The 24,970-nt window shown below is 40.6% G+C and overlaps 1 long non-coding RNA gene across 1 annotated transcript; it reads right to left on the bottom strand.

The window, feature by feature from the left end:
• Window positions 1-2,540: 2,540 nt before the first annotated feature.
• LOC144987061 (uncharacterized) lies at window positions 2,541-8,809 on the bottom strand. The gene is made up of 3 exons (XR_013650922.1): window positions 8,627-8,809; window positions 4,954-5,075; window positions 2,541-4,128 (listed from the first exon to the last, which is right to left on the bottom strand). It is a non-coding gene; the product is annotated as an uncharacterized LOC144987061 (long non-coding RNA).
• Between the last annotated feature and the right edge of the window lie 16,161 nt (window positions 8,810-24,970).

Raw genomic sequence — 24,970 nt, forward strand, 5'->3', positions numbered from 1 at the left:
GGACTCTTTTCTACAATGTAATACTTGATGTTCAAATAACAACCTATGACATACACAACAAACAAACCCGGGTCCATCCTTAACTTTATCCAAAAATTGTTTCATCACAACATCAAACTCTTCTAACCGTTCTTTATTCAATTGTCGCTTCAATTTATTCCCATCCAACACACTTTTCCTAAAGTGAGGATCTTGATGATATTTTCTAGAACTCAGTGCTTTAACATTTTCTCTATGAGTAACATTACTGTGATATTTTCTAGAACTCAGTGCTTTAACATTTTCTCTATGAGTAACATTACTGTGATATTTTCTAGAACTCAGTGCTTTAACATTTTCTCTATGAGTAACATTACTGTGATATTTTCTAGAACTCAGTGCTTTAACATTTTCTCTATGAGTAACATTACTGTGATATTTTCTAGAACTCAGTGCTTTAACATTTTCTCTATGAGTAACATTACTGTGACATTTTCTAGAACTCAGTGCTTTAACATTTTCTCTATGAGTAACATTACTGTGATATTTTCTAGAACTCAGTGCTTTAACATTTTCTCTATGAGTAACATTACTGTGATATTTTCTGGAACTCAGGGCTTTAACATTTTCTCTGTGAGTAACATTACTCTGATATTTTCTTTTACTCATTTCCTTAACATTACATTTGTGTAACAAATCCAATTTATACTTGTTTTTACTTCCATTTTTTTTTTTATCTCTGTGTAAAGGATCAGTTCTGTATTTTGCAGCACTACGTTCTTTAACACACGTTCTATAGATAGCATTTTTCTTATACTTATTTTTACTCAATTCCAATGCTCTGGATCTATGCAAAGAATCAGATTCATATTTCCTTTTACTCATATCTTTTTTCTTTTGTTTATGCTGTTCAATTATTTGATAATGCATTTTGTGGTAAAAGGATCTCTTTTTTTTTAGATACTTAGAAAAAGAAGATTCACCAACTGAATCACAACTAACATTATGTGGTTGAAAAGAACGGCATCTTAGCAGTGGTGTGTCAGAACAAATACTATTGCTTTTACACCAATTGGCACATCCAGCTTCACCACTACAATGAACACAGACAACAACCTCATAATATTTCTTATCACATTCTCGCAAATAAATTCCTTGATTTCCAAATATTCTATTTACAGGCTTATACTTTCTCCATATGCTACCATTGTGTACAAAAATTTCTACTCCCAAAACATTTGAAGTAGCTTGAATGTCAATCTCAGATACAAAACTGCCAACATATTTCATACGTGACTTCTGAATGTACTCAGACACTGTTCCATAGCCTTTCTCCAGCAACTTCATATGAATGTCACTGTTCTTTAGCATAAACTTAACAACAGCCAGTCGAACTCTTCTATGACAATTTTCAGATCCACTAATGACTCGAGAAATAGCACGAAAAAAACTATTGCCATCATTTAATGTGACCTCTGTCTTACAAATAGAACCAAGCGTTACATTATTAGTTGGAATGTCTTCATACTGCTTCACAAAATCTAAATCAATATGTTTTGACAACAAAACTGCACTCTCAAACGACAATGGATAAAAACTGAAAGCATTTTCAACTAAATTGTTACTTTGATAGATTTCACTGTTTTGGTGATCATTGTTAACCAATGCACTAAACAAAACTTCATTACAATCACCAACTTCAGACCTGCCATGTTTAACACTCTTGCAATCTCCTTCTGACAGCATTTCTGAGTCTCTTTTGCGTTGCCTCATATTATGACCCAAATTATTTTTTTCCATAGATTTACACAACCCAAAACAACGCTGCTGCTGAAAAATTTCAACGCAAGTTACAACTTCATAATGACACTCATTTATATTTTGCAAATATATGCCTTGTTTAGATATGGCCTTACGTTGACAGGCATATTTCAACCAACGTTCATTGTGAAATGTATACACACTCACACCCAAGTAGTCAGCTGTAGCTTGAATTTCAACCTCTGTAGCCCAACTACCAGAAAATCTCATTCTAGAAACATTGAGATATTCATCCACAGACATATTTTCAGATCTCAAAAGAGAACTATAATTTCCAACATTCTTTTGTAAATGTGTGACAACTGCACGTCTTAACTTTATGTGATTTTTCTCTGTACCACTAATAACTTTGGACACAGCCCTAAAAAAACAATTGCCATCGGCTACTATATGATCAGTTTGACATGGAATTCCCAACATATCAACCTCTAGAGGGTTAGAACAAGCAGTGTTTTCACAATGCACATTCAGTTGTTTACACAATGCTTGTGTAACATCAAAATCAACAGGGTAAAACTCAAGTTTCTTTGATGAAACATCACCAAGAAACTCAACATCCAAACTAGCTTCATTAGCATCATACCATTTTGTCTTCTTTGATTCACGTTGCACAGTAGAAAGCTTACGCTTTCTGTTACTTTCATGCAACAGTAAGGGACTAGTTTGAACATCTAAACTGCACCCGAAACCAAACTGTGACCCAGTATTTAATCCAGTTTTACAATCCTTCTCAAGCACACTTTGTTTATTTTTCTCACTATGATCATTGTCAGTAACAGCAACGGATGCAATTTCAAAAGCCATTTCTTTCCCTGCAAGTGAAATACTCAAGCAACAAATATAATTGTATAAATCATTAAGACTAGGAAGGTACATGATAATACTTCTTCCATTTACATCTGCCATTCCAGTACCACTGCGTGCATGTGAATCCACCACAGCATAATGGCCGTTTTCTGAAATAACAGCACAAGTACTACTGCCTATGGTCAAAAAACATGTTTTATACTTGACAAGCATGTGCTCCAGTCCCTTTTTAAGAGTTATCACTTCACCACTGTCAACAAATTTACCATTACTCACATTAACAATCCCAGAAACGTATTCACCATACTCAAACTTAAATAATTTACCATCAATTTCAGAATCCATGGGCAAATCAGGTACTGACAAAAACTTCAAATTTCCAGGGATGATTTTGTTTTCACACACCGAGGAGTAAAGCTGATCACCAAGAAACACAACATGGTCCAAGTCTGTTGCCTCCCACTCAAAAACACTACGATCCGTGTGTTTAGCCATACTCACCAGGGCTATTGCCATGCACTGCACACCTCTGTTTTGAAGCTGCCGATCTCCTTGATGAAAAGATCCCCTTACACAACGTTCTGTGTCAAATCTGTTACAATTGTTTTCATTTAAAATCACTGAAGATGATTTTTTTTTTAAATTAATGCATTTTTTTCCAATTTTCAATGAATTTTTGCGTTCCATTAACACTTTACATTGTTCGCCAACCACAACTTTGTCATTTAACTCCTGAACATGTTCTTTTATAAAACCAGTCTGTCTTTTGCCCAAAACTGACTGATTCACACGTGCATCCTCTGCTCCCAAACCAAATGTATTATTACACCCATCCCAAGAAGCTTCTTTCACAAACATTGAACTGATGCCAAACCATTCTGCATTCAAAGACTTTTTCAAGTTCCAAATGTGCAACATCAAGTCATTAAAGCAACTGTTGAAAACAGCCACAGATGTTCCAATATTAGAAAACATTCCAGATGAATCTCGTGCACCACAATCGACCACAACAAAATACTCTTTGTGATGAATGACAGCACAAACGAAACCCTGCAAATCCAACAAACACAGATCTTCCTCCATCAGTCGCTCCTGCATCATTTCATACAGTGAAAAATCTTCACTCTTTGAATCACCAGAATACACAGGCTCATTGATAGCAACATCCCAAATTCTTCCAAACACACTGAGCTTTTCAGAAACCTTGAATAACTTTTCGGAATTGTTCACACATCCATCACTTCCATTAAATGAACAAACCAACTGCACACCTTCATTTCTAATATTGTCAACATCAGCGTCCCTCCATGTACACACTGGAGCAACAACATGGTTGATTGCAGCCACAACACAACATGTAAGAGATGTTGTACTATCACTTGAATGTGTTAATCTTACTTTCATTCCAGAAATCAAAGGCTTCTGTATTTGCTCCTGACACACACAACCAGAAGTTTTACCTTCTTCTTGAACCTTACACACTTTGGTGCGACGCATATTAAATCCCTTCTTTCGTGGCATCTATAAAAAAAATATATAAAAATGAAACCACCAGTAAAATAAGATCATCATTTCTATTATGTATACCTAAAGCAATACATTTATGCCACACAGACCAATAATCAAAAACAAACAATATTTTCAGACTATTGGAAAATAGTTCTACACAAATAAAAGTAAAAATAATAATAAATGTGTCCTAAAATACAGTGTTCCCCAACCCCCGGGCCGCGGACCGGTACCGGTCTGTGGGTCATTTGGTACCGGGCCGCACAGAAATAATAACTTACTTCCGTTTTTTTTATATCTGAATCTGAAAGAAGTTTTATTTAGAAAAGTTGCCCGATTCTGTGTGACTGTCACACCCGTCTGTCAACAGTAACGCAGACCAAGGTGCTCCTCTCGGCCACGTGATAAGTTACTGCTAAAATAAAACCCAGAAGCTAGCAAAATGAGCCTAGGGGAAAAGGCCCGGCCAGGAGACAGGAGGAGCCTTCCACTTCCAGAAAAGAAAGCTACACTTAACAGACAGTACTTTTTTGCACCATGAGTATGAGAAGGGGGGAGGATGATGAGACCCATGCAATGTTCCATTCATGGGTGTCAAAATTAAAGCTCGGGATGTGTGTTGTCACGTATCTGTTACTCCTTCTGCGTGGCGTTGCTACAGTAATCCTCCACCAACATCTCAAAGACCGATCCATTAACTTAAAAAATGTGCAATAAAGTTTATTGAAAAAAGAAACCTTATCCGTGAAAACCTTGAATTACGTCATACCGGGCCGTGGCGCTAACTAGGTTGGGGAGCACTGCTATAGATTATTAAACACTGCAAATTTAACTTACCTTTACCAAACTCTTAACTGGCTTACAAAACAAAAGGCTCTCTGGAAAAACCAGCAAACAGCTCCTCTCTGTTGTCCAGAAATGGTCAGCCACTGGTGTGGAAGATCCCTCAGAGCAAAACTCTGGAGTTACAAATAAAATGTAAAAGGAATAAAAAAAATTAACATTTATTTAAAACAAATACATAAACTTTAATAGACATAAAATGGTAAATGCTCTCTGGGAGGCTAATCCATAGAGGAGGTCCATTAAAACTGAATGAGGCCTTTCAGTGTGTTTTAACTTTTGGGATAACCAAAAGGCCTGTATCAGAGGACCTCAGGGTCCAGAGGGGATCATACTTTAAAATATCAGATAAATATGAAGGCCCAAGACCATACAAACATTTATAAACTAATAAAAACTTTAACATCAATCCTAAAGCGAACAGGAGGCCAAGCAGCCATTTTAAAATCTGTGTTCCTGCAAATATATTCATACTGGCTGCCACACACTTATAGATTATTTGAAGAAATTTATACACAAATTTAACATGTGTCCTATATTAGATTATTAAACACTGAAAATTGAACATAAAACCTAAAAAGTACTAAATACGTTGGAACTGATCTTCAGTGGAAATACCCACGGGTCGGCAGGCGTTTATAAACCGCGGTCAGGTGAGCCGACATCTGTGGAAGTGCGGTCTCGCTAGCCGTCACTGACTTTTTGCATGCGGGTTTACATCATAGTTTACATCATAGTTTACGGTGCACACCGCCAGCGAGCTGAAAAGACGGTATAAAGCGCTAATATCACCCATGTCAGTTACTCATCAAATAACATGTACTGTGCTCAGAAATCAATGAGAGATATTGCAGCTCTAGATTGTCTTTTGATGTACAGATTTATTCCTTTATTGCATGTCTGACCATTCTATAATCAACTACCAAGAAGAATGTGTTTGTTTGAAATTATGCAATCAGACAGATTCTAAAGGTGAGTTTGAACACTAACAAGTGTTTTGTGTGTTGTTGAGCACGGCATGGAATGAAACAGAAATAAAGATTCTCCACGTAAAATGACATCTGATCCAGTCATGTCAATTCATTCTAAAGTGGCTTCTGTCCAAGATTACACAAAACTTTCAGTGGATTATTGTTGTTAATGATGTTCACTAATATAACAGCAAGTTTGAAGAAGATTTACTGTATAAAATTAGAGATATTGCCATTATAGTCTCACTGAGGCTGTCTCATTCAGTCAGCATAACATGGAAACCACCCAAAATGCCAATTTATTAAAAGATTACACAAACATTTCAATGGATTATTGTTAGTTATGCCTTTTCATTCATAGTATTACGTATAACCATCCAAAATAAAATTTGGTACAAAGGTGACGCCAAACATTTAACATATTATTGTTGGAAGTGTTGTTCACTAACTACACGGCAAGTTTAAACAAATTTGACTGAAGAATATAAGAAAGTCAAGTTATAGACCACTTCACAGTCATAGTGTAATATTTAAACCTTACAAAATACCCTTTTTTCAAAGGTGACGCTAAACGTTCACTGGATTATTGTTAGTAATGGTGTCCATGATCATCACAGCAAGTTTGAAGAAGAATGACTGTAGAAAAGTAAAGATATTGACATAATAGACCAATTCAGGCCTCCTTATTCATAGTATAAAATGTTTATAAACCGGTTAAAGTGGCATTTTGGGTGGATCAAATGTTCTTTAACTATGAAGGCAGGATGCCTAGGAGAATTAAACTTTAATATCTGTAATTTTCTCCTGTCAATATTCTTCAAAATTGCTGAGATTATCATGAACATTATTACCAACAATAATCCAGTGACTTTTTTGTGTAATCTTTTAATAAATTGGCATTTTGGGTGGTTTCCATGTTATATGCTGACTGAAGGAGACAGCCTGAATGAGACTATAATATCAATATCTCTAATTTTATACAGTAAATCTTCTTCAGGCTTGCTGTTATATTAGTGAACATCATTAACAACAATAATCCACTGAAAGTTTTGTGTAATCTTGGACAGAAGCCACTTTAGAATGAATTGACATGACTGGACCAGATGTGTCATTTTACGTGGAGAATCTTTATTTCTGTTTCATTCCATGCCGTGCTCAACAACACACAAAACACTCTTGTTAGTGTTCAAACTCACTTTTACATTCTGTCTGATTGCATATATTTCAAACACACACATTCTTGGTAGTTGATTATAGAATGGTCAGACATGCAATAAAGGAATAAATCTGTACATCAAAAGACAATCTAGAGCTGCAATATCTCTCATTGATTTCTGAGCACAGTACATGTTATTTGATGAGTAACTGACATGGGTGATATTAACACTTTATACCGTCTTTTCAGCTCGCTGGCGGTGTGCACCGTAAACTATGATGTAAACTATGATGTAAACTATGATGTCAACGCGCATGCAAAAAGTCAGTGACGGCTAGCGAGACCGCACTTCCACAGATGTCGACCGCGGTGTTTAAAAAGTATTATGTGAACTGCTATATATTTGATCAATTAGAAAGGAGTTTCACTACTTAATGTGGTTTAAAAACTGTAAAAACTACGTTCGAATTCCAAGAACTATAAAGATGGCGGAATGACTACAAAAACCGATCTCTGAAACGGATAGAAAGTTGTTGTTTGTCGATCAGTATCGATTCTACGTGTCATTTTGTACATTTGTGTCCGTTAAAAAGAAAATTCGTCGGTTGGTTTGCTTTAAAAAGTATTTTAAAAATTACGTTCGAATCAAATTGCCATGACCACTTCCGGTTCAACGAAGGAAAAGTTCAAATCATTTACGTTCGTCCTATCGATTTTAAACTTGTACGGTTTTTATTCAAAAAAATTGTTTATCAGAGGGTGAGTAGTGTTGTCTTAAGGCCTGTTCACACCGGGACGAATTTCGCCGGCGATTTTCGCCGACGTTTAACGCCTCGTGACTAAACAAAGGCCACCAACGAGAGTGTGCACACCGACGCGAAAAAACGCCAGGCGTTAAAGCGTCAAAAAAAAAAAACGCCTCGGGTTCGTTTTTTTTTTCGACGCGTCGCGTCGAAATCTACTCGACCAATGAGAACGGCGCTTTTGCTCACGTGTCTGGAGCTTCTGAAGTTACAGTAAAACACAACTTGGGGGCGCTCAAACACAAAACTGCCTTGCTGAGCACACATACCAGCGAAGAAGATAGACGCCAAGTAGCGTCTACACAGCCGCGAAGCAATAATGACGGACATTCTAAAACATCCCCGAACCAAGCACCAGTTGGAGCTACTGGTGCTTGAAATATTCATGTTTTCTTTGTTTGATTCTGACAAGCGTGTAAATACTTGCTCTCTTCTTCTGAGGGAAAAGCGAGTTTAAGAAGCGTAAAGTTGCGCAGCGCCACCTTGTGTACAGGAGTATTTCTGTTTTACATTAAGCGCCATCTAATGTCAGGGAATGAAATTGCATGTTCACTCCACTCATCGTCAGCGAAAATCGCCTGGGTGTGAACACAAAAAACGTGGCGAAAAACGCTGGCGAATAACGCCTGGCGAATATTCGTCCCGGTGTGTACGGGCCTTTAGTGTGAAAAAGGTCGTTGATTTACAGTAACGGTCCTTTTAAAGTCGCGGGAAAATTCATAATGGTCGTGACTAACCTCGAGTAAAGTTGAAGACCTCCTCCTTCTTCTCACTGGGGGTCCGGTGGTCTTCCTTGCTGGTCAGGAGCGTCGAAGATCGAAGTGTAGTAGAAATGAGGAAAGCCCTTAAAAGAGCTGTTTTTGCTCTAGTTCGGCAACCTTGAGTGAAATTCTCCGTGGGGTGTGGTTCTCCAGTCGTCCAGCAGGGGTCGAGTAGAGGGAAGATTGATATGAAAATCCCCTGGGGTGATTGGCTTGACCAGCTGCTTGACTCAAGGTTTCCCTTTTCTCGTTCGTATTTGATGAAGTAGGTTGATTACATGTTATTTTTTCATGAAATAATAGAAGTTCTACTTAGTTTAGTTCCTTATGTATGTGTAGAACATTTTATAGTAATTATTGTATTGATCATTAATCCGTTGTTGAACATTCTAGCTATTGAGTTTGTTCTCATTTGCATGAGCTCTCCCATGGACCAATCAGACAGCTCCGTTTTTAGTTTGACTCCCAAGGGTTGAAATCTAATAAAATTACATTCCAATCCCAAAGTGGTGGTGTGCTGTCTTCTTTGTGTTATGTCTGTGTGTTTTGTGGGTGATTCTGTTAGATAATTCTCACAAGAAACGTGTGCTATTCCGGGGTCGTGACGTCATACTTCCCATGATGCTTTGCTGGTGGGGGAAATTTCAAAAGAACTCTCTTTTTAATCCCTTGGAGAGTTTGTTTCCAATAAGCAATAATTTTACAGTACTGTTGAGATGTGCTTTGTATGATGTGAAGGGTAGAGTTCCAAAATATTTTTTAACTTAAAAACCATAACTTTGGGTGGTGTTGCCAACAAAGGTGTTCCAAGATACAGGCTGGTTCAACTTAACGTCAGTTCATTCTGAATAGAGTCAGTCTCCTGCAAAACAGTTGATCATCAAGTGATCCTCAGAAGACTCAGACTTTGTCAGAATTCCTGTTCTCTCCTGTAACTCCTGGAAAGCCTTCAAAGATCGGCATCATGCAGTTCCCTGAATTTCATAACAATTTGGACACCCCGTGCTTTCTACTTTTCTATCTCAGGTGTTTACATAAAGCGCTTGACACGAAACAAAAGTGGCGCATTACCGCCACCACCTAGTCTGGAGGGGAACTACTACTATTTAACACGGAGAATGACACCTATTTGTCAAAGTACAAACATAATACATATGAACATTTTACAAAGACTATTTATGAATCTGCTATGTTTTGACCATGGAAAACGTGGCCGATTTTCTAAATAATAAAATTACAAACACTTTGGTGGCGATTTAATGTATTTGTTCAGAAATAAACCCTCAAGTCATTAGTCTATGGCAATATTTTTTTTTTTTGCCGCTGAACGATTTACAGGGTCTTGCGAGGAGGCTTTTTTTCAGTAGTTTTCTCTTCCGTCTTACTGAAAATAGCTTTGAATATGAATCTGACCCTGTTCCTGTTGGCAATAATTCAACCATTTCTTGTGAGATCAAACCGAAAACGAGCAGATATGCAGCATCACAGGACAGCAAGGAGGAGAAGTTGACGTCTCAGAAGATTTCCTCTGGATGGCCTGGCCAGACATGAACAACCTGTGAGTCAAACTTAAAGTTTTTTTTTTTTTTAGTTTAACTTTTTTAGTTAAAGCATTTGTCACTAATTGTTCTTAAGGTTACACAATCTGCTGGGTAAGAGTTTAACATTCTTTTTCAACATTGAGTTGTATAGTCTAACTACATGAAACACTTGACACCTGAGTTCAAAGTTTAGTATTTTTTATTCAGAGTCAAACCATATCACTTGTTTGAAAACAAAAATACTTTCATTTATTAAATACTTTCATTTTTCACCCAGTAAAAAAAAAACACAAGATTTTTCAGCATTTAAAAATACTTCATAAACTAAAATGTAAGACATCAAAAATAAATAGAAACATTCAAAAAATGAGATTTAATTTCCTCAATGAAATACATTAATGTTCCATTTTACAGAGTCTTCCACGTCTCTACTGCTTTGCCAACAGAATAGGGTGATTAAGGTGGTTAAATGTTTCTCGTAGACCCTATAGTGCTGCTTATCAAACGTGGAGCTTTGTTAGATGCATCTAACTCTGAAATCTCAGCTTCCTGAGACAAACAGCTGAAAGGTTTTTTATCAGAGTAAACTTATACCCTTGTGAGGATCTCCTGTTGTAATTTTGTGAACATCGGACAAAGCACAGAGAAAATACAGGGCAGAATGTGCCCCATGCAATAACTAGGTGGCGCTATAGAGCTCGTCCAAAGTTGTCATATCCATGGGTTAAGAATGGAAGCTTCATCATATCCATTGATTTTCAGTGAGATCGGACAAGGAATGTGCACGTGAGAGCAACATTTGGGCATGGCGAGACGCCCAACTTTGCCGCTCTGTCACGACCACACCCCCGCTTTGAAAGTTATGGTTTTTTATCAGAGTAAACTTCAATGGTTTTTCAACAGGTGGACGTCATTTTGAGGTGTGTTTGCTCATCCTACTTGGAGCAGTGATGCTCCAAGTAAAACATGTCATTTCCTGTTGCCAACAGGTGGCGCTACACCTTTTCCGGATTCTTCCACCTCTGATGTGTTCAGAGTCAGACTACAATCATGCACATAAACTTTGGATCAGATTGGATTATGCATGGCTGAGTAATGGCCATTTTTCTTTTCATGGCGTGTTTTCGAAATGACCTCCATTTTCGACGCGCGCCACGGTTACAAACAACCGTAAAAACTTAAAAGCTTCGCAATTTAACATCGGACATGTGTTTAGTTTACAAAACCAAAGTTTGGAGTAATTATTCACAAATCTCTAGGAGGAGTTCGTTCTAGAAGGAGGCCTGCGAATGACCAAAATACACCAAAAATGACATATTGACACCAATATAGCAGACTTCCTGTGCAACTGACAGCTTGGTCCCAAGAGACTTTTTTGTAGGTTTGCATCTGATGAACATGTCCTGTAAATATCAAGCTTGTATGTTAAAGAACATGGCGGGGCTCGCGAAAACAAACATTGTAGGTGGCGCTATCGAGCCGTTTTTGTGCACTTATGCAAGTGCTGTCTATATAAGTTGGAGATATGTAAGAGGCATCTCATTCTGAAATCTCAGCCTCGTGATACAAACGGCTGATTTTTTATGAATTTTTAATTATCTGACTGCAACGCAATCAACCACTTCCTGTTTGGCGGTGGCTTGCGCAGGCACCATCAGGTGTACACCCATGAAACTTTAAACGATGAGAGAAAACCCTTGTGAGTATCTCCTGTTGTAATTTTATGAACATCGGAAAAAGCACAGAGAAAAGATAGGTCAGAATGCGACAAAAACTGTGTTTTTCAATAACTAGGTGGCGCTATAGAGCTCGTCCAAGATTGTCATATCCATTGGTTCAAAATGGAAGCCTCATCACCTCCATCGAATTTCAGTGAGATTAGACAAGGAATGTGCACGTGAGAGCAACTCTTCTGTGCACGGCGAGACGCCCAACTTAGCCGCTCTGTCACGACCACACCCCTGCGTTGAAAGTTATGGTTTTTTATGAGAGTAAACTTCAATGGCTTTTCAACAGGTGGACGTCATTTTCAAGTGTGTCGGCTCATCCTACTTGGAGCAGTGATGCTCCAAGTCAAACATGTCATTTCCTTTTGCCAGCAGGTGGCGCTACACTTTTTCCAGATTCTTTCACTGCAGATGTGTTCAGAGTCAGACTACAATCATGCATATCAATTTTGGATCAGATTGGATTATGCATGGCTGAGTAATGGCCATTTGTCTTTTCATGGCGTGTTTTCGAAATGACCTTGAAATCCGACGCGCCGCCACGGTCACAAACATCCGTAAAAACTTAAAAGCTTCGCAATTTAACATCGGACATGTGTTTAGTTTACAAAACCAAAGTTTGGAGTAATTATTCACAAATCTCTAGGAGGAGTTCGTTCTAGAAGGAGGCCTACAAATGTCCAAAATAGAGCAAAAATGACATATTGACACCAATATAGCAGACTTCCTGTGCGACTGACAGCTTGGTACCAAGAAACTTTTTTGTAGGTTTCCATCTGATGAACATGTCCTGAAAAAATCAAGCTTGTATGTTAAAGCATATGCGGGGGCTCGGGACAAATGTCACTGTAGGTGGCGCTGTCGAGCCATTTTTGTGCGCCCATGCCAATCTCCTGTAAAATACGAAATTTTTCGCGACTCCTGAGGTGTGTGCCAAATTTGGTGAGTTTTGGGGTATGTTAAAGGCCTCAAAAAGGCGATTCTTCCGTCGGAAGAAAAAGAATAATAATAATTAAAGCTACAAGTAGCATTTAGCGGGCCCGAGCACGTGCGACCGCATGGCACGAGCGACCGCCCCGTGAGCAACGCCCTGCTCGAGCCATTCTCGTCGTTTTTTCTTGTCCATTCTGGAGCTCCAAGCTATTGTTAATACGACAGCAGCCTGGGGGGGGGGGGGGGGGGGGGGGGGGGGGGGGGGGGCTGTAATCTGTTGCCTTAAGGGACAAAGACTTTTGCATATAGCATGAAAAAAATTCAAGCAATGATGATAATTGCTATCACTGTCCCTAAGGATGAGAACAATAGAACTCATTCAATTTCCACTACAATGTCTAGATGAGTGTCAGCTATGTCTGATAACTTGGCCAATTAGCTGGACCGGGATCTTGCAAAGTGCAGGTGGTTAACGTCCAGTGTGATGAGTCTGTGGACGGCAACAGTACAGCATAGCTTTTGGTTTCCACAAGAGAAGAACTCCTGACACATCTGCCCTAACAGACAACTACAAGAGGAGTTGAAATGTATAACACGGTGAAGGAGTTTTTGTGCAGAAAAAAGGTACAATTAGAAAAGCTGGTAGCAGTGACTGCAGATGGGACTCCTGCTATGATCAATAGACAAACAGGTTTCATCACTCACTGTAAAGCTGACCCAGACTTTCCAAAATGTCTGCATTACTGCTGCGTCATTCACCAGCAGGCCTTATGTGCAGAAGTGATTGGCTCTGGACATATAATGACTCTTATTCTGAAAATCGTAAACAACCTCAGCTGCAAAGCAAAACAGCACAGGATTTTTAAGGTGCTATTGGAGGAGATGTCTGTTGAATATGGTGAATATGAACATTGTGAATCTGAACTTGCATTCTTGACTGACATTACTGGAAAACTAAACCACTTGATCTGCGAGCTGCAAGACAATGGCAAAACTATTTTTTTTTGACCAGCCTGCCTGAGCCAGTGTTTTTCTTGTGGGGATCTTTTCTGCCAGGGCTTGTCAGCTTGGTCAGTGGATGTTGCTGCAGTTGTCTCCCTTGCTGGGACAGCTGGAGTTAAACACAGCAGCTCACGGCTCTGAAGTGGACCCCGTTGCTGTCCCAGTCTGGATGGGCACTGTGGCGATGTTCCAATGGCCAGGCTGGCTCCTGGTATAAAGAGATTCCCAAATACCATTTCCTAACCGCAGAGCCAAGGATGTGTTTGCATGTTTAGGTCAAAAATGTGATGGACAGCTTCATGTTGTCTAAACATGCCACCCTGTTATTAATCCAGTTGATATGGTTCTCCATCTGTGTCTAGGTGATAGAAAGCATTTTTTTTTATATTTACAGCTCTAAGCAAACAAACAGTTGTCTATATAAAAGAGCTTTTACAATTGTGCACTTTTAGCAGGTCTCTGAGTTCATGTGACCAATGTATGGTGGATTTTCACAGACCTTGTTTAAAACTGAAGGTGAGAGAGACTTAGAGAAATGGCTTCATTGTTCTGGAGTACTTTGTTTCATCCACAGAAGAGTAGAATTGGTGATTGATTTTGAAAAGCTGCTGAAAAAAGTATCTTTTTCAAATTGCAATTTCTAACTTGGGTTTTACATTTTGTGTTCCATTTTTTGTGCTTTAATTGGGAAGCATTTGTTATTTGTTTGGTGTTTTTAAGGTTCTGCAAATATACACATCATTTTTTAGAGACATTTGTTATCAGTTGTGTTTGTTGATTTGTAGTTTAATTTCATTGGATGTATAGATGTCGTGTGGGGGGGAGGCTCGAGAGCAGGTAGGACCCAGGCGCAGAGACGGGAGGCAAACGGGTTCAGGGCAAGTGGATTTATTTAACTAACAAAAAGCGCTGCAGAGCAGGATGACAAAACTAAAAACAAAAACTTACTGTGGCATGGCAAGGGACATGGACGCTAGACAAGAAGACGTGATCAACATGAGCAGAAGTTAATGGACCAGCACAGGAGGAAGGCAGAGACAAGACTTATATACAGACAGGGCAGACAAGACACAGGTGAACACGATTAGGGCAGATGGGGACCAAAGGAAGTAAAACTCAAGAAACATGACAAGACAGGAAACCTTTCAAAATAAAACAGGAAACAGAACCAAACAAGGCAGAACAAGAACTAAAGCGAAAAACAAGACAACAAACTGAAACCATGACAATAGAAAGGAAAAGAAGTTCAAACATTGATTATAAAAAAGGATATAAGAGATAAAAAAAAAGAAAAAGGAAAAGAAAAAAGATAAAATATTGATTTAATTGCATTTTGAATGAATAAAAAACAATGATTAATAGAATCAGAATCAGAATCAGAAATCAGAAAAAGTTTTATTGCCAGGTTCAGTAGAGCGCACTTTACAAAACGAGGAATTTGACTTGGTGTATAGTGCAATTAAGAATAAGTTAAAAATTAAGTTAACAACAACAACACACTATATACAGTAGAGTAAGGTGAAGTAAAGTGGGAGCACAGATGGGCTGGGATGGTGGGGCCTGTAAGTGTCACCGACAGTCCTTTGGTGGGCGGGGGGGGTCACCTGGGGGAGTTGGGGTTCTGTTCAGCAGGCTGGCTGCAGTGGGGAAGAAGCTGTTCTTGTGGCGCGAGGTCCTGGTCCTGATGGACCGGAGCCTCTTGCCAGAAGGGAGGGGCCGAAAGAGATTATGTCCTGGATGAGAGGGGTTGGCTACAATCCTGGCTGCCCGCCTCCAGGTCCTGGAGATGTGCAGCTCCTGGAGAGACGGGAGGTGGCAGCCGATCACCTTCTCTGCTGAGTGGATGACGCGTTGCAGCTTGGCCTTGTCTCTGGCCGTGGCCGCAGCGAACCAGACTGTGATGGAGGACGTGAGGGTGGATTCGATGATGGCGGTGTAAAAGTCTACCAGCATCTTTTCAGGGAGGTGAAACTTCTTCAGCTGCCTCAGGAAGTACATCCTCTGCTGGACCTTCTTAGTGATGGAGCTGATGTTCTGCTCCCACTTGAGGTCCTGGCTGATGATGGTTCCCAGGAAGCAGAAGGACTCCACAGAGGTCACCGGGGAGTCACAGAGGATGACAGGGGGGAGGGGGGCTGGGGCCTTCCTGAAGTCCACTGTCATCTCCACTGTCTTCAGAGCATTAAGCTCCAGGTTGTTAGCGCTGCACTATGACACCAGCCTGGCTATTTCACTCCTGTAGGCCGACTCATCTCCGTCAGAGATGAGGCCGATGAGTGTGGTGTCGTCAGCAAACTTCAGGAGTTTGACAGACAGGTGACCAGCTGTGCAGCTGTTTGTGTACAGGGAGAGTAACAGGGGTGAAAGGACACAGCCCTGGGGGGATCGGGTGCTTGTGGTCCGAGTATCTGAGACGAGCTTCCCCAGCCTCACATACTGCTGTCTGTCCGTCAGGAAGTCTGTGATCCACCTGCAGGTGGAGTCAGGCTGTGTACAGTGTGTACAGCAGAGGACTCAGCACACATCCCTGTGTGGAGCCTGTGCTCAGCGTCGGTGGAGGAGAGGTGGGGGTCAAGTTTGACTGTCTGTGGTCTGTTTGTCAGGAAGTCCTTGATCCACGAGCAGGTGAGTGGGTGGAGTCCTAGTTCAGACAGTTTGTTGACCAGAATGTCAGGAATGATTGTGTTAAAGGCTGAGCTATAGTCCACAAAGAGCATCCTGGCGTAGGTGTCTCTGTGTTCCAGGTGGCTCAGCGCAGTGTGGAGGGTGATGGAAATGGCATCATCCGTTGATCTGTTTGCTTTGTAAGCAAACTGGTGGGGGACGAAGATTGGAGGGAGGGAGTCTTTGATGTGTCCCAGGAGCAGCCGCTCCAGACACTTTGTGATGACAGCAGTGAGTGCAACTGGGCGGAAGTCCGTGAGGAAGGCTGTGGATGAGGACTTTTTGGGTATCGGGATGATAGTGGATGACTTCAGGCAAGCAGGGATGAAAGCCTGAGCTAGCGACAGGTTGAAGATTTTTGTGAAGACCTGGGAGAGTTGATCGGCGCAGGCCCGCAGAACCTTTCCGGGAACTCCATCAGGTCCCGCCGCTTTCCTGGGGTTTACCCTGCTGAACATCCGTGCCATCCGTGCCACGTCCATAAAGGCATTGTTTTTATATTTAGAGCTCTAAGCAACCAAACAGTTGTCTATATAAAAGAGCTTTTACAATTGTGCACTTTTAGCAGGCTGAAAAAATTATCTTTTTAAAATTGCCATTTCAAATTTGGGTTTTAAATTTTGTGTTCCATTTTTCTGTGCTTGCATTGGAAGGATTTGTTATTATTTTGTTTAAAAGTGCTACATATTGTATATACACATAATTTATTTAGAGAAATTTGCTATACGTTGTGTTTTTTGGTTTTGTAGTTTAATTTCATTGGATTTATATTAAGGAAAAGAAGTTGCAGCATTGATTAAAAAAGGATAAAAGAGACATTTACTGTCTAAGTCTTATGTTACATCTGTAGAACTGTACTGAGAGTTGGGTTTTGTTTTGGAGCACATTCATATGTTTTGTTTGTAAAAAAAAAAAGATAAAATATTAAGTTTATTGCATTTTACATGACTAGAAAAGCAATGATTATTCATAAAAATCTATGAAAGACATACAAAACAAATGAAAAAGCAGTCTGCCCTCCCTCTTGTGTCTAAACTCTTGTCACCTCACCTCTGGGTTAGTTAGCATACGAACAGGCAGCTGGTGTGTGTGTGTGTGGGGGTGTGTGTGTGAAATTTGACTCCAGCAACAGGTCAGATTGAGGAGCAGGCTGCAGCATAAGGAAAAAACTGAAGCATGTAAGAGGAAATGACATCCTACAGTTGACCAGTTCATTTTATATCTGTAAAGAATATTCAATAAGCATTTAGACATGTTCAGCTATAGGCGTGTGAAACTTGGTGTGGATATTTGAAGCATAAGTAATTTTAAAACACACTTGTTTGGAGTCCAGACGGAAAAAGCACAGGTTTTGGGATGAATCAGGATTTTTTTAAAATCATCTGTTTCACCTGGACTTCTGAAAAAAATATGGAAGGCAGCAAACACAGATCCCTACATTTAAAAAAATAAATGGTGTTGATATATGATGATTAAGTTATGAAAAAAAATAGGTGTTTGTAGTTTTGCCTAAAAAGACGTTTTCGGACCTTTTTGGATGAAATGTTGAATAAAAGTTCACCTGTAACTTCAATAATTCTGAATTTTTTTAGGAAGCAGTAGCACATAAATGCCTATGAAAGTTGAATTCTTGGTGCTGATAACCTAAACAGAATTTATGCTAAAAATCTTTGTTCAGTCCAAAATTTCATTAAAAAAATCAAGTGATGAAGTTTCTCGTAGACCCTATAGTGTTACATATCAAAGCTGGAGGTTATTAAAGGCATCTAATTCTGAAATCTCAGCTTCCTGAGACAAACGGCTGATTTATAATAAATTTCTATTATTTGGGTGCACATAATCGACCACTTCCTGTTACGCAGGCACCGTCAGGTGTACACCCATGAAACTTTACATGATGAGAGAGGACCCTTCTGAGTATCTCCAGTTTTAATTTCATGCACATCGGACAAAGCAAAGAGAAAATACAGGGCAGAATGTGCCCAATGCAATAACTAGGTGGCGCTATAGAGCTCGTCCAAGATTGTCATATCCATGGGTTCAGAATAGAAGCTTCATCATATCCATTGAATTTCAGTGAGATTGGACAAGGAATGTGCACGTGAGAGCAACTTTTGTGTGCATGGCGAGACGCCCAACTTTGCCGCTCTGTCACGACCACACCCCCGCATTGAAAGTTATGGTTTTTTGTCAGAGTAAACTTCAATGGCTTTTCAACAGGTGGACGTCATTTTCAGGTGTGTCGGCTCATCCTACTCGGAGTAGTGATGCTCCAAGTAAAACATGTCATTTCCTCTTGCCAGCAGGTGGCGCTACACTTTTTCCAGATTCTTTCACTGCAGATGTGTTCAGAGTCAGACTACAATCATGCACATCAATTTTGGATCAGATTGGATTATGCATGGCTGAGTAATGGCCATTTTTCTTTTCATGGCGTGTTTTCGAAACAAGGTCGAATTTCTACGCGCCGCCACGGTCACAAACTTCTGTAAAAACTTAAAAGCTTTGCAATTTAACATCGGACATGTGTTTAGTTTACAAAACCAAAGTTTGGAGTCATTATTCACAAATCTCTAGGAGGAGTTCGTTCTAGAAGGAGGCCTGCAAATGTCCAAAATAGAGCAAAAATGACATATTGACATCAATATAGCAGACTTCCTGTGCGACTGACAGCTTGGTACCTACAGACTTTTTTGTAGGTTTCCATCTGATGAACATGCCCTGAAAAAATCAAGCTTGTATGTCAAAGCATATGCGGGGGCTCGGGACAAATGTCACTGTAGGTGGCGCTGTCGAGCCGTTTTTGTGCGCCCATGCCAATCTCCTGTAAAATACGAAATTTTTCGCGACTCCTGATGTGTGTGCCAAATTTGGTGAGTTTTGGGGTATGTTAAAGGCCTCAAAAAGGCGACTCTTCCGTCGGAAGAAAAAGAATAATAATAATTAAAGCTACAAGTAGCATTTAGCGGGCCCGAGCACGTGCGACCGCATGGCACGAGCGACCGCCCCGTGAGCAACGCCCTGCTCGAGCCATTCTCGTCGTTTTTTCTTGTCCATTCTGGAGCTCCAAGCTATTGTTAATACGACAGCAGCCTGGGGGGGGGGGGGGGGGGGGGGGGCTGTAATCTGTTGCCTTAAGGGACAAAGACTTTTGCATATAGCATGAAAAAAATTCAAGCAATGATGATAATTGCTATCACTGTCCCTAAGGATGAGAACAATAGAACTCATTCAATTTCCACTACAATGTCTAGATGAGTGTCAGCTATGTCTGATAACTTGGCCAATTAGCTGGACCGGGATCTTGCAAAGTGCAGGTGGTTAACGTCCAGTGTGATGAGTCTGTGGACGGCAACAGTACAGCATAGCTTTTGGTTTCCACAAGAGAAGAACTCCTGACACATCTGCCCTAACAGACAACTACAAGAGGAGTTGAAATGTATAACACGGTGAAGGAGTTTTTGTGCAGAAAAAAGGTACAATTAGAAAAGCTGGTAGCAGTGACTGCAGATGGGACTCCTGCTATGATCAATAGACAAACAGGTTTCATCACTCACTGTAAAGCTGACCCAGACTTTCCAAAATGTCTGCATTACTGCTGCGTCATTCACCAGCAGGCCTTATGTGCAGAAGTGATTGGCTCTGGACATATAATGACTCTTATTCTGAAAATCGTAAACAACCTCAGCTGCAAAGCAAAACAGCACAGGATTTTTAAGGTGCTATTGGAGGAGATGTCTGTTGAATATGGTGAATATGAACATTGTGAATCTGAACTTGCATTCTTGACTGACATTACTGGAAAACTAAACCACTTGATCTGCGAGCTGCAAGACAATGGCAAAACTATTTTTTTTTGACCAGCCTGCCTGAGCCAGTGTTTTTCTTGTGGGGATCTTTTCTGCCAGGGCTTGTCAGCTTGGTCAGTGGATGTTGCTGCAGTTGTCTCCCTTGCTGGGACAGCTGGAGTTAAACACAGCAGCTCACGGCTCTGAAGTGGACCCCGTTGCTGTCCCAGTCTGGATGGGCACTGTGGCGATGTTCCAATGGCCAGGCTGGCTCCTGGTATAAAGAGATTCCCAAATACCATTTCCTAACCGCAGAGCCAAGGATGTGTTTGCATGTTTAGGTCAAAAATGTGATGGACAGCTTCATGTTGTCTAAACATGCCACCCTGTTATTAATCCAGTTGATATGGTTCTCCATCTGTGTCTAGGTGATAGAAAGCATTTTTTTTTATATTTACAGCTCTAAGCAAACAAACAGTTGTCTATATAAAAGAGCTTTTACAATTGTGCACTTTTAGCAGGTCTCTGAGTTCATGTGACCAATGTATGGTGGATTTTCACAGACCTTGTTTAAAACTGAAGGTGAGAGAGACTTAGAGAAATGGCTTCATTGTTCTGGAGTACTTTGTTTCATCCACAGAAGAGTAGAATTGGTGATTGATTTTGAAAAGCTGCTGAAAAAAGTATCTTTTTCAAATTGCAATTTCTAACTTGGGTTTTACATTTTGTGTTCCATTTTTTGTGCTTTAATTGGGAAGCATTTGTTATTTGTTTGGTGTTTTTAAGGTTCTGCAAATATACACATCATTTTTTAGAGACATTTGTTATCAGTTGTGTTTGTTGATTTGTAGTTTAATTTCATTGGATGTATAGATGTCGTGTGGGGGGGAGGCTCGAGAGCAGGTAGGACCCAGGCGCAGAGACGGGAGGCAAACGGGTTCAGGGCAAGTGGATTTATTTAACTAACAAAAAGCGCTGCAGAGCAGGATGACAAAACTAAAAACAAAAACTTACTGTGGCATGGCAAGGGACATGGACGCTAGACAAGAAGACGTGATCAACATGAGCAGAAGTTAATGGACCAGCACAGGAGGAAGGCAGAGACAAGACTTATATACAGACAGGGCAGACAAGACACAGGTGAACACGATTAGGGCAGATGGGGACCAAAGGAAGTAAAACTCAAGAAACATGACAAGACAGGAAACCTTTCAAAATAAAACAGGAAACAGAACCAAACAAGGCAGAACAAGAACTAAAGCGAAAAACAAGACAACAAACTGAAACCATGACAATAGAAAGGAAAAGAAGTTCAAACATTGATTATAAAAAAGGATATAAGAGATAAAAAAAAAGAAAAAGGAAAAGAAAAAAGATAAAATATTGATTTAATTGCATTTTGAATGAATAAAAAACAATGATTAATAGAATCAGAATCAGAATCAGAAATCAGAAAAAGTTTTATTGCCAGGTTCAGTAGAGCGCACTTTACAAAACGAGGAATTTGACTTGGTGTATAGTGCAATTAAGAATAAGTTAAAAATTAAGTTAACAACAACAACACACTATATACAGTAGAGTAAGGTGAAGTAAAGTGGGAGCACAGATGGGCTGGGATGGTGGGGCCTGTAAGTGTCACCGACAGTCCTTTGGTGGGCGGGGGGGGTCACCTGGGGGAGTTGGGGTTCTGTTCAGCAGGCTGGCTGCAGTGGGGAAGAAGCTGTTCTTGTGGCGCGAGGTCCTGGTCCTGATGGACCGGAGCCTCTTGCCAGAAGGGAGGGGCCGAAAGAGATTATGTCCTGGATGAGAGGGGTTGGCTACAATCCTGGCTGCCCGCCTCCAGGTCCTGGAGATGTGCAGCTCCTGGAGAGACGGGAGGTGGCAGCCGATCACCTTCTCTGCTGAGTGGATGACGCGTTGCAGCTTGGCCTTGTCTCTGGCCGTGGCCGCAGCGAACCAGACTGTGATGGAGGACGTGAGGGTGGATTCGATGATGGCGGTGTAAAAGTCTACCAGCATCTTTTCAGGGAGGTGAAACTTCTTCAGCTGCCTCAGGAAGTACATCCTCTGCTGGACCTTCTTAGTGATGGAGCTGATGTTCTGCTCCCACTTGAGGTCCTGGCTGATGATGGTTCCCAGGAAGCAGAAGGACTCCACAGAGGTCACCGGGGAGTCACAGAGGATGACAGGGGGGAGGGGGGCTGGGGCCTTCCTGAAGTCCACTGTCATCTCCACTGTCTTCAGAGCATTAAGCTCCAGGTTGTTAGCGCTGCACTATGACACCAGCCTGGCTATTTCACTCCTGTAGGCCGACTCATCTCCGTCAGAGATGAGGCCGATGAGTGTGGTGTCGTCAGCAAACTTCAGGAGTTTGACAGACAGGTGACCAGCTGTGCAGCTGTTTGTGTACAGGGAGAGTAACAGGGGTGAAAGGACACAGCCCTGGGGGGATCGGGTGCTTGTGGTCCGAGTATCTGAGACGAGCTTCCCCAGCCTCACATACTGCTGTCTGTCCGTCAGGAAGTCTGTGATCCACCTGCAGGTGGAGTCAGGCTGTGTACAGTGTGTACAGCAGAGGACTCAGCACACATCCCTGTGTGGAGCCTGTGCTCAGCGTCGGTGGAGGAGAGGTGGGGGTCAAGTTTGACTGTCTGTGGTCTGTTTGTCAGGAAGTCCTTGATCCACGAGCAGGTGAGTGGGTGGAGTCCTAGTTCAGACAGTTTGTTGACCAGAATGTCAGGAATGATTGTGTTAAAGGCTGAGCTATAGTCCACAAAGAGCATCCTGGCGTAGGTGTCTCTGTGTTCCAGGTGGCTCAGCGCAGTGTGGAGGGTGATGGAAATGGCATCATCCGTTGATCTGTTTGCTTTGTAAGCAAACTGGTGGGGGACGAAGATTGGAGGGAGGGAGTCTTTGATGTGTCCCAGGAGCAGCCGCTCCAGACACTTTGTGATGACAGCAGTGAGTGCAACTGGGCGGAAGTCCGTGAGGAAGGCTGTGGATGAGGACTTTTTGGGTATCGGGATGATAGTGGATGACTTCAGGCAAGCAGGGATGAAAGCCTGAGCTAGCGACAGGTTGAAGATTTTTGTGAAGACCTGGGAGAGTTGATCGGCGCAGGCCCGCAGAACCTTTCCGGGAACTCCATCAGGTCCCGCCGCTTTCCTGGGGTTTACCCTGCTGAACATCCGTGCCATCCGTGCCACGTCCATAAAGGCATTGTTTTTATATTTAGAGCTCTAAGCAACCAAACAGTTGTCTATATAAAAGAGCTTTTACAATTGTGCACTTTTAGCAGGCTGAAAAAATTATCTTTTTAAAATTGCCATTTCAAATTTGGGTTTTAAATTTTGTGTTCCATTTTTCTGTGCTTGCATTGGAAGGATTTGTTATTATTTTGTTTAAAAGTGCTACATATTGTATATACACATAATTTATTTAGAGAAATTTGCTATACGTTGTGTTTTTTGGTTTTGTAGTTTAATTTCATTGGATTTATATTAAGGAAAAGAAGTTGCAGCATTGATTAAAAAAGGATAAAAGAGACATTTACTGTCTAAGTCTTATGTTACATCTGTAGAACTGTACTGAGAGTTGGGTTTTGTTTTGGAGCACATTCATATGTTTTGTTTGTAAAAAAAAAAAGATAAAATATTAAGTTTATTGCATTTTACATGACTAGAAAAGCAATGATTATTCATAAAAATCTATGAAAGACATACAAAACAAATGAAAAAGCAGTCTGCCCTCCCTCTTGTGTCTAAACTCTTGTCACCTCACCTCTGGGTTAGTTAGCATACGAACAGGCAGCTGGTGTGTGTGTGTGTGGGGGTGTGTGTGTGAAATTTGACTCCAGCAACAGGTCAGATTGAGGAGCAGGCTGCAGCATAAGGAAAAAACTGAAGCATGTAAGAGGAAATGACATCCTACAGTTGACCAGTTCATTTTATATCTGTAAAGAATATTCAATAAGCATTTAGACATGTTCAGCTATAGGCGTGTGAAACTTGGTGTGGATATTTGAAGCATAAGTAATTTTAAAACACACTTGTTTGGAGTCCAGACGGAAAAAGCACAGGTTTTGGGATGAATCAGGATTTTTTTAAAATCATCTGTTTCACCTGGACTTCTGAAAAAAATATGGAAGGCAGCAAACACAGATCCCTACATTTAAAAAAATAAATGGTGTTGATATATGATGATTAAGTTATGAAAAAAAATAGGTGTTTGTAGTTTTGCCTAAAAAGACGTTTTCGGACCTTTTTGGATGAAATGTTGAATAAAAGTTCACCTGTAACTTCAATAATTCTGAATTTTTTTAGGAAGCAGTAGCACATAAATGCCTATGAAAGTTGAATTCTTGGTGCTGATAACCTAAACAGAATTTATGCTAAAAATCTTTGTTCAGTCCAAAATTTCATTAAAAAAATCAAGTGATGAAGTTTCTCGTAGACCCTATAGTGTTACATATCAAAGCTGGAGGTTATTAAAGGCATCTAATTCTGAAATCTCAGCTTCCTGAGACAAACGGCTGATTTATAATAAATTTCTATTATTTGGGTGCACATAATCGACCACTTCCTGTTACGCAGGCACCGTCAGGTGTACACCCATGAAACTTTACATGATGAGAGAGGACCCTTCTGAGTATCTCCAGTTTTAATT

The sequence above is a fragment of the Oryzias latipes genome, chromosome 18 (assembly GCF_053564925.1).
Source record: "Oryzias latipes strain Hd-rR chromosome 18, Olatipes_Hd-rR_3.1".
In the NCBI taxonomy this organism is placed as follows: domain Eukaryota; kingdom Metazoa; phylum Chordata; class Actinopteri; order Beloniformes; family Adrianichthyidae; genus Oryzias; species Oryzias latipes.